Source organism: Schistocerca serialis, chromosome 3 (genome assembly GCF_023864345.2).
Source record: "Schistocerca serialis cubense isolate TAMUIC-IGC-003099 chromosome 3, iqSchSeri2.2, whole genome shotgun sequence".
NCBI lineage: Eukaryota > Metazoa > Arthropoda > Insecta > Orthoptera > Acrididae > Schistocerca > Schistocerca serialis.
Genome location: NC_064640.1, coordinates 585,833,579 through 585,847,536, shown reverse-complemented (window position 1 = coordinate 585,847,536; position 13,958 = coordinate 585,833,579). Strand labels below are relative to the sequence as shown.

Sequence of the window (13,958 nt, the reverse complement as noted above, 5' to 3'; positions counted from 1 at the left end):
TTTTGTTAAAACAGATTTGCGAGTAACGCCCCGCTAACCTTATCCAGACCCATGTTGTCTGCAACTGTAATGCACACCGATCCTTGTGTTTCAACCTTACGTCACCGTACCAGTACGGGAGCCTAACGATAAGTCACGACACTAATACTACTACAAACGAATATCTGAACATCATTCCTTCTGCTTTGGGTACCCATACGATAAATAGTTTTCCGGCTACACTCACTCGGGTAGTGGACGTAAAACTGTAACTATCCTGTACGTGCACTAAATATCATTTGCCATCCAATTCTCTAAAAATCAAGAATTGTCGTTTTCCCAACAATTTCCAGGTGAAAACTGAGATTTGTGTCTGAAAATTATTTGACCTTATAAGCGTATAAGTAAATGTAAAAATGTGTTATAAGTGTAAAAATGGTAACTTGTACACTGAAACAACCTATACAAAAATTTAGAAATATTAATGGCATAAAAAGTGGAAGAGGCTCATGTTAACGATGTCTTATGCAGGAGTCTGACGTACTTCAGGCAAATTTACCAGAATTTGGATCTAGGTGTTTCAGAAAGTCTTGAAAAATATTTGGACCTAAAAAATATGGAAAGACGTGGTAATACAAAGAATGTAAAAGAATTATGTCTTACAAAGCCTCTAGGAAATGAACAGTGTCATAGATACAAGTTTTGAGGTACATATAAACCACTGTGAAGTACATGGTAGATATACTTCCCATTGTACCAGCTCTTAGGGTTTCTTGGGATTGTGAGCTGCTTTATCTTTCGTTACACTTGTTAATGCGGTTGGTTCAAGACTTCAAAGTAAACTGTGATAAACTATAATTTTCTCAGCTCTCCGTAAGCATTTTCTAACGATATGGGTTGCATGCACACAACTGGTTCTTCTGCAAACAGTACCAAAGGACTTAAAACATTATAGGCTAGTTTCTTTATGTACAGAGTGATTCCAAACTGTATTTACAAAATTTCCACAAAGGCAATAAAAAGAGTTCGTTAACCATATGCCGAAAGTTTCGTAGTTTATTAACGATACTTAATTAAGCTTCATGTTCAACACATCAGTTGCACATTGTCAGGTTGAAAGTGTCATCAACCCAGAAACTCATAATTCAGTTCAGATTATCATTTTACTTGCATAAACGCTTGTACTCTTCGAATTTCGCTCACTTTCTAATAATCCTTGACGATGTCGAGTTATTTCGGTGGCTCCTATAACGTGTCGATGATGAGTTTCTGCATCCGGGTTGTCTGATGCATAAAGCAATTGTTTAAGGTGTCTTCAAAGCACTGAGGTCGGGAAGAACGTGCAGCCCATGAGCCTGGTCCTCCTCTATCCATCCATATGTCACGTTAGATACCAGCCAATGCATCGAGAACAGTGAAAGGAAAACAGACTTGGATCCCATCATGCATAAGCCTTATGTTTCTTCTTATTTGCAGGAACATACCTTACAGTGAGTCTTGGACAGAGTTTTGAATAAAGCCCCTGTAGATAGTTACTACGAGACATGCAGGGAGAACGAATGGACCAACTCAAACGTTAATCTCAAACTGATGCTGACGGCGAGCCTGAACAGACCGTGGCACGATGAGCTAGATCGGCCCATAAGAGCTGGCTGTGGAAGTTTGTGTCCGTCGTTTTCCGACCGCTGCCTTGTCTGTAAACGAAACTGAAGGCAGAAAAAAAATTTGTGGTATTTTGGGAAGCAAACAGTCGGCAAAAGTTCTCTCTCGGTCGATGATTGGGAGGTGAAAGGCCATACACACTTAGAAAATGAAGAGACTGAATTATGAGATGTACAACATGCCACAGCCAACTGTCTTGTGCTGATACTTGGATCTTCTTCGACAGCCCGTAAAATGTGTTCTTCCGTTCTTCCTGGTCTGGCAAAAAAGGTATCTCTTGTTCTTCCACGATCAGTAAAATGTAGTGTTGTAGATGCTGCCTCACCAAGGCGACGATAAACATTTGTGCTGCTTGTACATGCAATATCCTCTGTTACTTTATTTCGGTATGGGTCCGAAAACTTCATCTACATCTACATCCATACTCCGCAAGCCACCTGCCGGTGTGTGGTGTGGTGTGTTCAGTATATTCTACGATTATATTACTGAACAGATAAAAAATTTCGACGATATTTGCAGCCATTTGATATATTTTCTAGAACTGACTGAATATTTGTGTAACTTTTTTTCTGACAGTACTTCACTGAAGGTAAGTGCATCAGCTGAGGATGCTGCAGATATGGTGTTGAAGAGCCATTTCATACAGCTGAGAAGTCACACGTCCATTACCATTCGTGTGGCTGGACATAAAAATAATGTCCGTCTATTCACGAAAATAATGTCCTGCTATATTTCAACGGAATATTGCCAGTTCTTTCACTACATGTACATAATTGAATCGTTGATAACAAACTAATGACAAATGCCAATGTGATGCAATAGAGACTTGTTTCATGTATCGTCTAGGATACAATGGGTAGAACGAGTGCACTGAGGTTTCTGGGTTGTTCGTGAATACCCACTCAACATAAATGTTCATTAATAACTCGGAAAGAAGAGTTTTCGGACATATGTTTATATGAACGGTTTTCTTGGTTCGTGTAAGAAACCTGCGCCAAAGTTTGTAAAACTATATATCTGAATGTCCATGGCAGAGGATAACATCGACTGCATCATTAATTAGGATGGTTGTAACTAGTCTAAACGCTTCTTCGCAGTTCCTGTGGGAGCGATAAGTAGGGGTTTGCAGTATACTCCCACTTAATACTGGTTCCTTAAACTCTGCAAGTAGAGTTTCTCAGGCTAGTTGAAATCTACCTTGAAGTGTCTGCCAGAACAGATTTTTAGCCGTTCGATGATCGTCTCCCGTGGGATACACAAACCTGAAAAAATTGGTCATGCCCTTATTTGTACAGTTTTAGTATCCCGTGTTAATCATTTTTACTATGGATTCCACACAATTGAGCAATATTCTATAATTCCATTTTGAATAGTTAAAGCAAATCGATCATATCTGCAGCACTGTGAATTCTTAGTCCCTATCAAGAGTTGAGTGAACATTTGTGGATCTGTTTCTGATAGTACTTCATTATAGTTACCATCGACATCTACAAGGAATCTGATGTTCATATTTACATTGTGTCTTATGTTACTGATGTGCAACATAAAAAGGACACCTGAAGTGACTTCTACGTCTGTCGATTACTCTTCATTCACGATAACACGCTGCGTCCTTCCTGCCAAGACGTTTTCAGTCCAGACTTCTTTCGATACGTAAGATCGTACTTAGGATAATAAACGTTGGTGCGATACTGATTTTAATGCTTTTAGGAGGCCAATAAAGACAGTATTTAAGGATTGTCTTGCTTCGTTGCTTTCAGGACGTAATGTGAGGAAACGCTTGATGGGTTCCACAAGACCGACATTTGAGGAATTAATGGCGGTTACCATGGAGGAGGTCTTAGTTTTCAATAAATCTGATTATATTTGAGCTCAGAATATGCTCTAAGATTCTACAACAGGTGAAAGATAATTGTATTGGTTGACAGTTATGTAGATCACTTGTGCTACTGTTCATGCAGACGGGTGAGGCCTATGCGCTCTCCTAAATACTGATCACGGGTCTTTTACCGAAGGGGGAGGGGCAAATTCAGCCGCCTATTCCGTGTATAATCTGACAGAGAATCCATCGGATCCTTGATGTTTGTTCAGTTTTAGCAGTTTCAGCTGATTCTCAGTGCCGCTAACACTACTATTTGTATCATCTTTGCAGAGATGAAAGAATTAAACTGTAGCAGCACTATTTGATTTTATTCTGTAAAGGAACATTTGAAAACGGAGTTCAACATTTATACTATTGTTTTTACGCTATTTAATCCGTTAACGAAGTGAAAACTGCAGGGTTTACGAAATATCTAACATCAACAACCCGCGGTAACTCTTATATATAGGAGATATCCAGAGGCAGAGAAATCAGTTGGTATCTGACATGTATAAATAGGAAAGTATAAAGAACGATGACTTAAGTAAAAATTGAAACTAAACGTTACTAGTTAAACTTAAGAAAGCAGTCTTTAAATTACTGCACAATAGACAATTTTGAACGTTTTAAGAATTTCAGCAATTATGTAGAATTAACTATGCAAATCCTCTTCAGTTCCTTCCTTCGCACATCCGGAGGGTTAGTTTTTCATTTGTTGATACGTTCTGTTACCTTTTTTCCCAGGAATATTTATTTCTTCTCTCAGTTGCAGCAGCCCTGCTTATATTTAGCGTACATATTTTTAGAATTTCCTCTATTTACTACGCCTCATGCTTTAACAGTGTGACGTCTGACCATTTCTAAATACATAGTGACACATCTTTTTTATTAGTAGTTATCTTGTGAATTTGTTACGAATAATGTCTCATGTGCACCTCATACTGACACAAAATCGTTATTTACTAATAGAGTGAATTATTTCCTGATGGGCATTATCTCAGTACAAAATTTAATAAAAGTATGTTTGTGTAATAAGCAACAAAAATAATACGTGTCTGTCTTGTTAATTAGTATTATCCACATACCTTTAAACTCTTACGAAGAATTTATTCTCGAAGTTAGCATAGCGTAGATGAGTACAGCTGAAGACAGTAACGTTTTGAAGAATGTAGAGGAGACCTTCATCCTACAGTGGATGTTAAACGGCTGATAATAATACTTACTTCTGTAACTTTACCAAATATAACTGTAAAAAGACAGCGTTATATCATATCTGTCGTAGAACGGCACGTCTCTCGTTCCTCAGCACAATAAAACTTAATTTAGAAATTTTGGAAAATTGTAATTAGAGGTCTCCAAAGTTGCAAGCCATTCGCCAACAAAGATTATCGTGTGATGGAGAAGGTAATCTTAATAGAAACACTGCTGCACGTTTCCACATATGAGTAGTAACATTTATGTGTATGTCAGTAGCAGCTGTGTGGCTAATTACGTACCTCGTATGTAATTATTAATCCGATCAGCTTATCGTCATCCGAAGTACGCATGAAGAGGAACATTTGCTTAATAAACAAGAGGCCTGGAAATTACCGGGCCTACACTTCAACACATTGGTCTGTTTATGCGCATAAATTAAATAGGCCGTTCTAACAGTCAGAATTATATGTCATAACTTAATTAACACAAAATGCAGGTGTATCACGTATCCACTACATGCAGAAAATCTTGCAAAATATTACCATTTGTTGAATGTCTTAACTTACAGTAAAATACTCATACCATCAGCAGTTACCAGTTTCATTGATCAGCACCACTACCAGTATTAACTAAAATTCTATTCCGATATTGATTACCTTGCCAGCAGTTGTGAAGTAATAACTACCTTGTAGCGCAATGTATATTTATAAGTAAGTATGTTTACCTTCTTATCGTATTGTCACTGAAATTGTGCGATATTGTTACAGTGGCAAGCAGTGCCAAAACTAAACAAAGAAATTCGAAACAGACGCTATGGACGAAAAACTAATGTCTTTCAAGCGTCATGTAGCTACTGCGAATCACTGTATAACCGTGGAAGAGTACTTCGGCTTTAAGAAGCACATAGTCGCATCTGCGTAATAACAATTTTAAAAAATAGCAGCGGATGTTTGCAATTAATTTTCAACAAGAATTTGATGAAATTATACCTCAGTCAGCTGCTAATTCACTTCCTTGTCGTAAACAAGGATAACGTAGGCGCGGCTCAAGATCTTCCGTTTACTGCGAATGCGTGCCGTGCCCGGCGGCTGGCTTTCGGCACGGCTACGTTTGGCTCCGCCTCTGCCGTTCTCGGCCAGATACAGCCCTTATCGTAGCTGAGTAATGTGCCTCAGAGCCACTATCACATTTCCGCATGCAAGTTTCCCATTATGTAGTAAGTGCGCCCCTCTAATTTCTGGGCACGCCCGCAGCGCTGCTCGCCGCTCGTCTCCCGTCAGTCTGCGCCCTGATTGTCACCTGGTAGCAGATACGCCCACGCTCCTCCCTCAGACCTTTCCAGCGCGCATTGCTTAGCCGCCTACTCTCTAAGGCGTTGCCCCTCTCATCATTTGTGAGCTCAACCACTGCGTTCCATTTACCCCAGCAGCAACGTTTACGTGTTGTTTTCATGGCGCCCTACCCATATAGGTAGAAATAAAGGACGCTTTCCAGCAACTTATTTCCTATTGTTACGCGCGTTGCACTCATAAATTCTTCAAGCCTGGCGGCACAGCTGATCTTGTCTGCTGAATGTACGACCGAGGTTACGCCGTCCTCGTTGCAGTAAAAGGCTCGAAGGACGGTTCTTGATAAAGCTAGTCATACAGGCGAGATATTACAATGGGAACGTCGGTGACAACGAAACGCTGTACGAAATATCGCACTCCACTTTTCACATCGTAGTTAATAATAAAAGAAGCTGGAACATTCCATCCCTCTTCCTTGGTGATACCATACTATCGTGGCAAAACTCAGCGTTGTGCGCCGAGTGAGACGAATTTTTCAGTGAATATCACCAATGAAAATCAGTTCTCTGTGCCGCTATTCTCATAACACTGCCGTAAGAAGTTTCGCCTGCATCGGTTTGGCCCACGATAGAGAGTCACCGTTCCCGCATATATATAAGAAGAATCAAAAAAATGGTTCAAATGGCTCTGAGCAGTATGGGACTTAACTTCTGAGGTCATCAGTCCCCTAGAACTTAGAACTACTTAAACCTAACTAACCTAAGGACATCACACACATCCATGCCCGTGGCAGGATTCGAACCTGCGACCGTAGTGGTCGCGCGGTTCCAGACTGTAGCGCCTAGAACCGCTCGGCCACCCCGGCCGGCCGAAGAATCCCAAACCCGACCATTCAAACGGTAGTGTACAGTCAGTGCAACGGCTCCAATTGGTTGCTTGCAGCTTCCACAGAAATCTCGACCAACACAAAATCAAGATAACAGTACAAAGTTAGGTAGGTCGCGAGTTAGGCCAAAATCAAAAAGTTCAAGTTTTTATTATGTATTAACTCCACGATATGAAATACGGCTTCCGCCGACCAGTCACGTGCGCACTCAATAACCCGCTACCTTTGCATACAAAAATCGGAAAAACTTATCAGGCACGAATTTCAGAGCAGTTCTAAGCTTCCCATAATGGAAGAACAACAACGCGGGTCACTGTGGAGCACTTACTTTAGACATCAGTCACGTGTGACACTGTCAAACACGACCTGCATCCAAAACGGTCCACAACTTGCCTTCTAAACTTAGGAGGGTTGTCTATCCATTCCCAATTATAGTCAGTTCCAAGTAACAGCCTAAAATGTTTCAATCTTAAGGCCGTACAGGCACCCAGGCCTGATGTGCAGAATGAGTGGCTTTAAACTCGAATGCGAGCATTTAACTCGGTGTCCATCTCTCCCACTGACAGCACTTATCTGGTAGCAGGCATCACGGTGCAGGATTTCTCGCGTCATTGTCTCTCACCTGATGTTGCTAGAAGAATGTATGACGTCACAGAAAAGTCTCAAATATCTAAACGAAACTCACTTTGCGGGATTGCAACAGTCAATATGCATTCTGATCCTCTGCTAGAGATCACTTAATGCGCCTTTTGCAAAACCAACTCTTCACCTCTGGGCTGCGAGCATGGATAGACCAAGGCCCCTGGAGACCCAGAGGACACCGGCTCAGAGATGTACGATCACGTCCCAAGTTCCGTATTATTAAAATTCAAATCCAATAAGTAGTCGTCCACACAAGCTTGGAAAAGATATATTAGACAGTCAAAGTTTCAAACAAGCGTCCTTGTCAACCTTCATCTTAAGACCCGTTTCTCTTGTCTTTAGAACGAACAACCTCAGTAAATAAGATGAGTTCATTGACAAGAACAGCAAGTTTGCGATAGTAAGGGAATTTATAGGAGTAAAAGTTTCAACGAAATTGTTTTGAAATAACTGATGGAACATGTGTTCCTTTCATCGACTTTTTACAAACGTTGTTCAGTTAGACTGTTTCATAGCAGGTATTTTTAATACAATCAGTATTACGTCTTTCTTAGAAGTGGATAAAGCCGAGTATCGTGTAGTAATAAAACACGTTGGCTGCGACCGAGTCGTTAATTATGTTTAGGGAACTCCATGGGCTCTACAACAACTATAACGTTTTTTTGTTACTGGGTAAGTGCATTTAAACACGATCGTACAAGTGCTGGTGGTTTAGCACCTTCGCGATGTGAGGTTCAGGTTTCTTCTGCAGATATCGCGAATAAAACGGGTGGTGTCATGATACAAGACTGTCGTATTAAAACTGTTGATGTAGATGAGATGACAGGCGTATACATTCAAATAACTACATTACATCCTCAAGCAAGCATCGTGATGTATGAGACAGATGCCACGTTTGCTGACTTCAGACCAACGTCGCTCGAGGTAGGACATTTCAAAACATGTTTCGAAAAGTTGAACATAGTCTAAAGAACGTTCACTGCCGTTATGTGACTGAAGATAAAATGTGAACCCGCTATTACAACCGAGCACGAAAACTATCGCAGGCTATGGTTTTTCATCAGTCGAAACATTGTTAATTGAAAACACCATCACTTTTGAAAGATGATTCATCCTTGATCAATACGAACTGCAGGAAGTTTCGCAGTGCAGTATTGAGCTGGATTTCTTTTCACCGAGATGAGCTCTGGGCTCAGAATAATTTGATTAAAGGAACTGCGTATTATAGCGGCTGTTCCAGCAGTATTCTCTACGAACACATGCTTCACAACGATTGCTCATTCAGCACTTCATACCACTTGAAATATTCTTTCCCTACCCTTGGTACCTTATCTAAAGAAACACAATTTTGGATCTTACCGTCTGCATCACGTTGGGCCTAAAGATTCAAACAGCCTACACCATGTGGAGTTGGAAATAAGTGGGACAGAAGTCTGAGGGAATAACAGAAAGTTGTCATATCGGTGAAGAGCTTTCATTGAGCACAATGAAGGTTGCGTTGCAATTTTTTGCGAAATAATGATATTCCCATGTTCACTGTTAATTTTTTGAGCACGGCCTCTGAAAACTGTCTGTAGTGGATTGTTAATGCTAGTGCAATGGCATGGACTGGACCTTTCCATGCGAGTTGCTGACCTCTCTTTGCGTAACAGTGAGATTATGTGTCCGCGAAAGTATACAACGGAGCCGCTTGTGCTTTACTATCAGAGATTGGATTTCTCTGTGTAAAACGTTGTAGCACAGCTGAACGTCGTTGCGAAATCGAAGGTATTTATGTTGCGTCAGCATGAAGGAGGGATCATTATGATGCTGATGTCCATGTGAGGGAGGCTGTTCCACTGAAAGCACCAGCGTAACATTTCCACAGAAGATATCAACCAGTTTCATGGAGCGGACAAGTCTGTAGCATATGAGGTGCACATACGCACACTTCCGTAACGAAGGCATGACATTTAGAAGCGGCGAAATGTAAGTCCAAAACTTGGAACTGCCTTCCACAAACAACACATTCTCTCACATTGCCTCAGAACAGACCTGAGCACTCTCAGCGTCCTGACCTGGCTCGCAGTGACAATTCTTTTCCCTAAACCTCAGTAAATGGCTTATTTGTCAACGTTCGATGACGAGGAAGTACTGAAAATGTCGGTGCCGGACAAGCTCAAATACCAGGTGGTGGAATTCAGTTCAAAAATGGTTCAAACGGCTCTGAGCACTATGGGACTTAACTTCTAAGGTCATCAGTCCCCTAGAATTTAGAACTACTTAAACCTAATTAACCTAAGGACATCACACACATCCATGCCCGAGGCAGGATTCGGACCTGCGACCGTAGCGGCCACGGGAATTCAGTACATAGGGAGAAAGGTAGCTATAAATTTACTGGGAGATGTCTGCTCAGTAAAATGAGCAGAAAGCTTGTGTACTCGTACATGGAACTGATAACAAGTTTTCAACTGTACGTACTGTGATCCTTTCTAGTCTATAGTACTTACCTTTCAGCGACCGGAGTAGCACGGTGATTAAGTTAATAGACTGGCATTCGGGAAGAACGGTGTCGAAACTTCCATCAAGTTTTTTGAGGTTTCGATAAACCGATAAATGTGAACGCTGAGATGGCACCTCAAAGAATAATGCGACCGATTTCTTTGTTGTACGAGTTTGTGCTCCGACAGTAATGACCTCGTCGTCGACGGCACCTTAAATAAAAATATCTCTCCCCTTCTTCTAAAAGCCTATCTGAATTCAGTAATGTTTGTAGGGTGCACTACTTTGTAAGTATTTATGAAGTCAGCACATAAAAATACCTAATAGAACCCCGAATCATGGTATTAACTGTTTGAACTAACAGTAAGGAAGAAATATTCAAATAATATAGACTTAATTAGAATACAATATATTGAACTAGAGGAACAGAAATTGACCTGTATCCGTTCAAGCAGTTGCTAAAGTATCTGCTGTGAAGAAAAACCAGGGCATATGAAATTTTAATACTGGCCGTTTTCAAAATATGTAGACGTTTACAATCAAAGTTCACTTTGCTAAGGAACTATTTTCTATGGCTTATTTGTGCACGACTACTTTCCAGCCTTGAACTCCATTCTTACGCTATGAGAGATTTCTTCAAAATCTTTGTACTCATTGGCAATGGACAAGCAGTTTACTCCATGCTGTTACCTGCATTCCGCTGGAGGGCCAACACAGCGTAGCTCCTACTTAACTTTGCAGAAAACGACACACGGAAATCTTTTGAGCATTAGAGGGAACGAATGTAGCATGTTCCTCAAATGATTAATCCATTATTTCGAAGGCGACCAAAACTAGTTGCATACTTTTCATAAGTACACAAACCTCCAGCATTAGTTCAATTTCTTTTGTGTGATTCTACCTACACATTTTCCAGCGGATCGCAAGAATACGTTTGCAGTAAACTCTTCGCCAACTCAGATGACTGATTTTTTTACCCTCCGACTAACAGCTCCCTAGTATTTGGAGTTGTTCTACTACTATGAAAGAATTCTTTTTCTTCCAAATTTTTTCGTACTTTTCGCTGTCAGTAATAAATCAGTGTGCTGTAACCATGCGCATCTCACTATGGTAAAAGTACTGCAGCTTCAAACAATAGGCGTGAAGGGCAGTGATCCTTTTATGTTTTTCACTTTGAAAGGCTTATGGAACGCACGGAAAATCAAAATTTTGGTGGCTGGGTGCTGCTTTTAGTAACTCCATAATCAAATGCAAGTTCTGTGCTTAAATCAGTCTCACTCAGTTTTCTAAGTTACAGTCTTATCTGACTTATAGTCTACATACTTGTGTTTTTAATATTAGTAACCACCATTCTTTGTGCATATATAGTCTCCGTTAATCCGAAGTCACAGAGATATGCAATGTAACAAAACCCTGCAGTTTATCAAAAACTCATACATACTATGAAAGAATTCTATAGCAAATTGCAACTTGCAAGTCATGAGTCCACTGGGGTGTCATTTCCTTGCGGTTATATTCCTAATGTGGTGATAATGATTTCTGTTCTGTATTTTAAAGAAACAAGTAGCTACCTAAAATGAAAATGATCTTCATTCATTACGTTTTAGTAGCTATATTCCGCTTTTCCACGTAAAACTGTGTACGTGTGTGTGAGTCTATGTGTGATTCCCACCAGTCCGGAAATGTTTAACGTTGCTTCTGAAAACTTAGCAGCGGCAATATGAAGTACAGTACCTTCAAGTATCAATTTTCATAAAAAAAAAGCTACCACAAGGTTTCCTCTTCGTATCCTGTAACATCCTGGTTACTCTTACTTTTGCATGGGAGGTGTAAATTACCATTGGTTTATGGTTCTGTCGTCCTAAGACATTCCCTGACTGTAGTTTAATTATTGTCTTCGTATGTGGAGTAAGCCGTTCTGAATACTTAATCAATAACAACCGCTTATTGTGTAAATAAATACGGCTTCTAAATGATTTCGTCATCTACATCATGCACACGATTTAGTTCAACGCCAGTCGCTCTTCTTCTATTGGAAATGATGTCGGAGAAAAGATCGCCATATAGACGACATTATAGTGAATATCTGTGGGCCTCAAGTATTTGTAAGGCTTTATCTTCTGTTCTTTTTATTATACTGAGCCCGCATCTCGTGGTCGTGCGGTAGCGTTCTCGCTTCCCACGCCCGGGTTCCCGGGTTCGATTCCCGGCGGGGTCACGGGTTTTCTCTGCCTCGTGATGGCTGGGTGTTGTGTGATGTCCTTAGGTTAGTTAGGTTTAAGTAGTTCTAAGTTCTAGGGGACTGATGACCACAGCTGTTAAGTCCCATAGTGCTCAGAGCCATTTGAACCATATTATACTGAAAGTTGTTGTTTAAATGCAATGTACTGTGACAGAAAATTTTCTAAAAATTTGTTAATTTTTGGGGAAGCTGGGGAGGATTCACTTAAGGGAAACGAAGCATGCTTTTAAATAATGAAAAAGTGATACATAGTTTGTAAATGACATTGTTTTAAACTCTATGTGACGAATAAAATTAAACGACCGCCTACATGCCACCCAACTGGTGTGCTGTAGCGGGACGCCACGGGAACTGCAGTGGCAGAACGGAACAACTCTACAAGAAGTTGACCATTCTACCGCTAGATGGCAGGAGCGCTATCATTATCGGTCAGTTGCAGCCTGCCTCGACGCACGGGCGGTACGAACGCGACGACAGTAAGTAATGCAAAGAATATGCTTTATTAATATTCCTCCTACAGGAACAATATTCAACAAAGAGAAATTACTGACTGCTCTTACAAACATCAATTGCTCTTACCATCATTATTTTCTGAATAGTCACAGTTAATATCAAAATTAGATACGACAATGTAATTTACAGATTCAAAATACGTTGATCACAATTTCGAGGATAGTTCTTTATCCATTTCAACGAACCTACAACAACATGCATAAAGCCTGAGGACGATAAATAATTCAAGTGACGTTATATTCGGAAAAACTGGCAGCAAACTACCAACGGAAACCTTGTCCACTATCTACTTGCATTCATTGCCAAAAGAGGGAAAACCCCGAGTTTCTGGAATCGATTATAAATGTGTAATTGTTTCTTCTATGACTTGTATTTTGTCGACAGAGCTTGATATTTTTTTGAGAAGTTTCCCTTAAGATTTTGTTGTGTTACTTTCTCTCTTTTTCTCCAGATGGAGCTGGGCCAGTATTTTGATCACTCTAGTTATGTCAATCAGTTTTGAATATTTATTTATTTGTTCCTTCGATATTTCCGAAAAAATCGTGACGATTGCAGCAATAGTTGTTTTTACTAATAATATCATGATACATGATTGAAATTAGAGCGTCCACTATCATATTTTGATACTGTCTCATATTTATAATAGGTGAAGAGTGCCACTTGTTAGTTTACTTTTTTGGTAAATACCGGTCGTAGGAAATTCTGTCGCTCAAATGTTAGGTCATTATTCTAATTGCCCTCAATCATAGCAAAGTGAAAGAATGTTTGTATTAATATACGCAGGAGTATTGGTAGTTTATAGCGTTTCTAGTAAACATTAGAATTTATACTATATTTGTGCATTCTCTTAAACTAATAATAACAGAATGCCACTGAAATGCAAATCAAAGCACATATTTTACACGAAAGGTGATAATCCACAAGGAAATAACGAAGAATGTCCATGAGGTTTCTTAAAGGCACAACTTCCGTATAACGTATAATGCCAAAATTGTGACCGGTAAGATCGTCTACAGTACTATATAAAGGAAAGTTATAGTTTAACGTAGTTACTAAAAAATCTCGTAATGTTCTTGACTGATTTCCTTCAAGTTCTTACCCAATGCTCTCCTAAACGTTCGGACGGATACAGGCTATACATTTTTTTGAAGTGCGTGGTATATGAACTTATATATACCACATAAAAGGGGGAAGATTTTTAAC

At 40.0% G+C, this 13,958-nt stretch overlaps 1 long non-coding RNA gene across 1 annotated transcript in view; it reads left to right on the top strand.

Moving 5' to 3' along the window:
• Positions 1 to 12,681: 12,681 nt before the first annotated feature.
• Positions 12,682 to 13,958, top strand: part of LOC126470474 (uncharacterized) — a 400,400-nt gene continuing 399,123 nt past the window's right edge. Inside the window, exon 1 of the long non-coding RNA XR_007586215.1 lies at positions 12,682 to 12,718. This is a non-coding gene — a long non-coding RNA (uncharacterized LOC126470474). The remainder of the gene's footprint in view (positions 12,719 to 13,958) is intronic.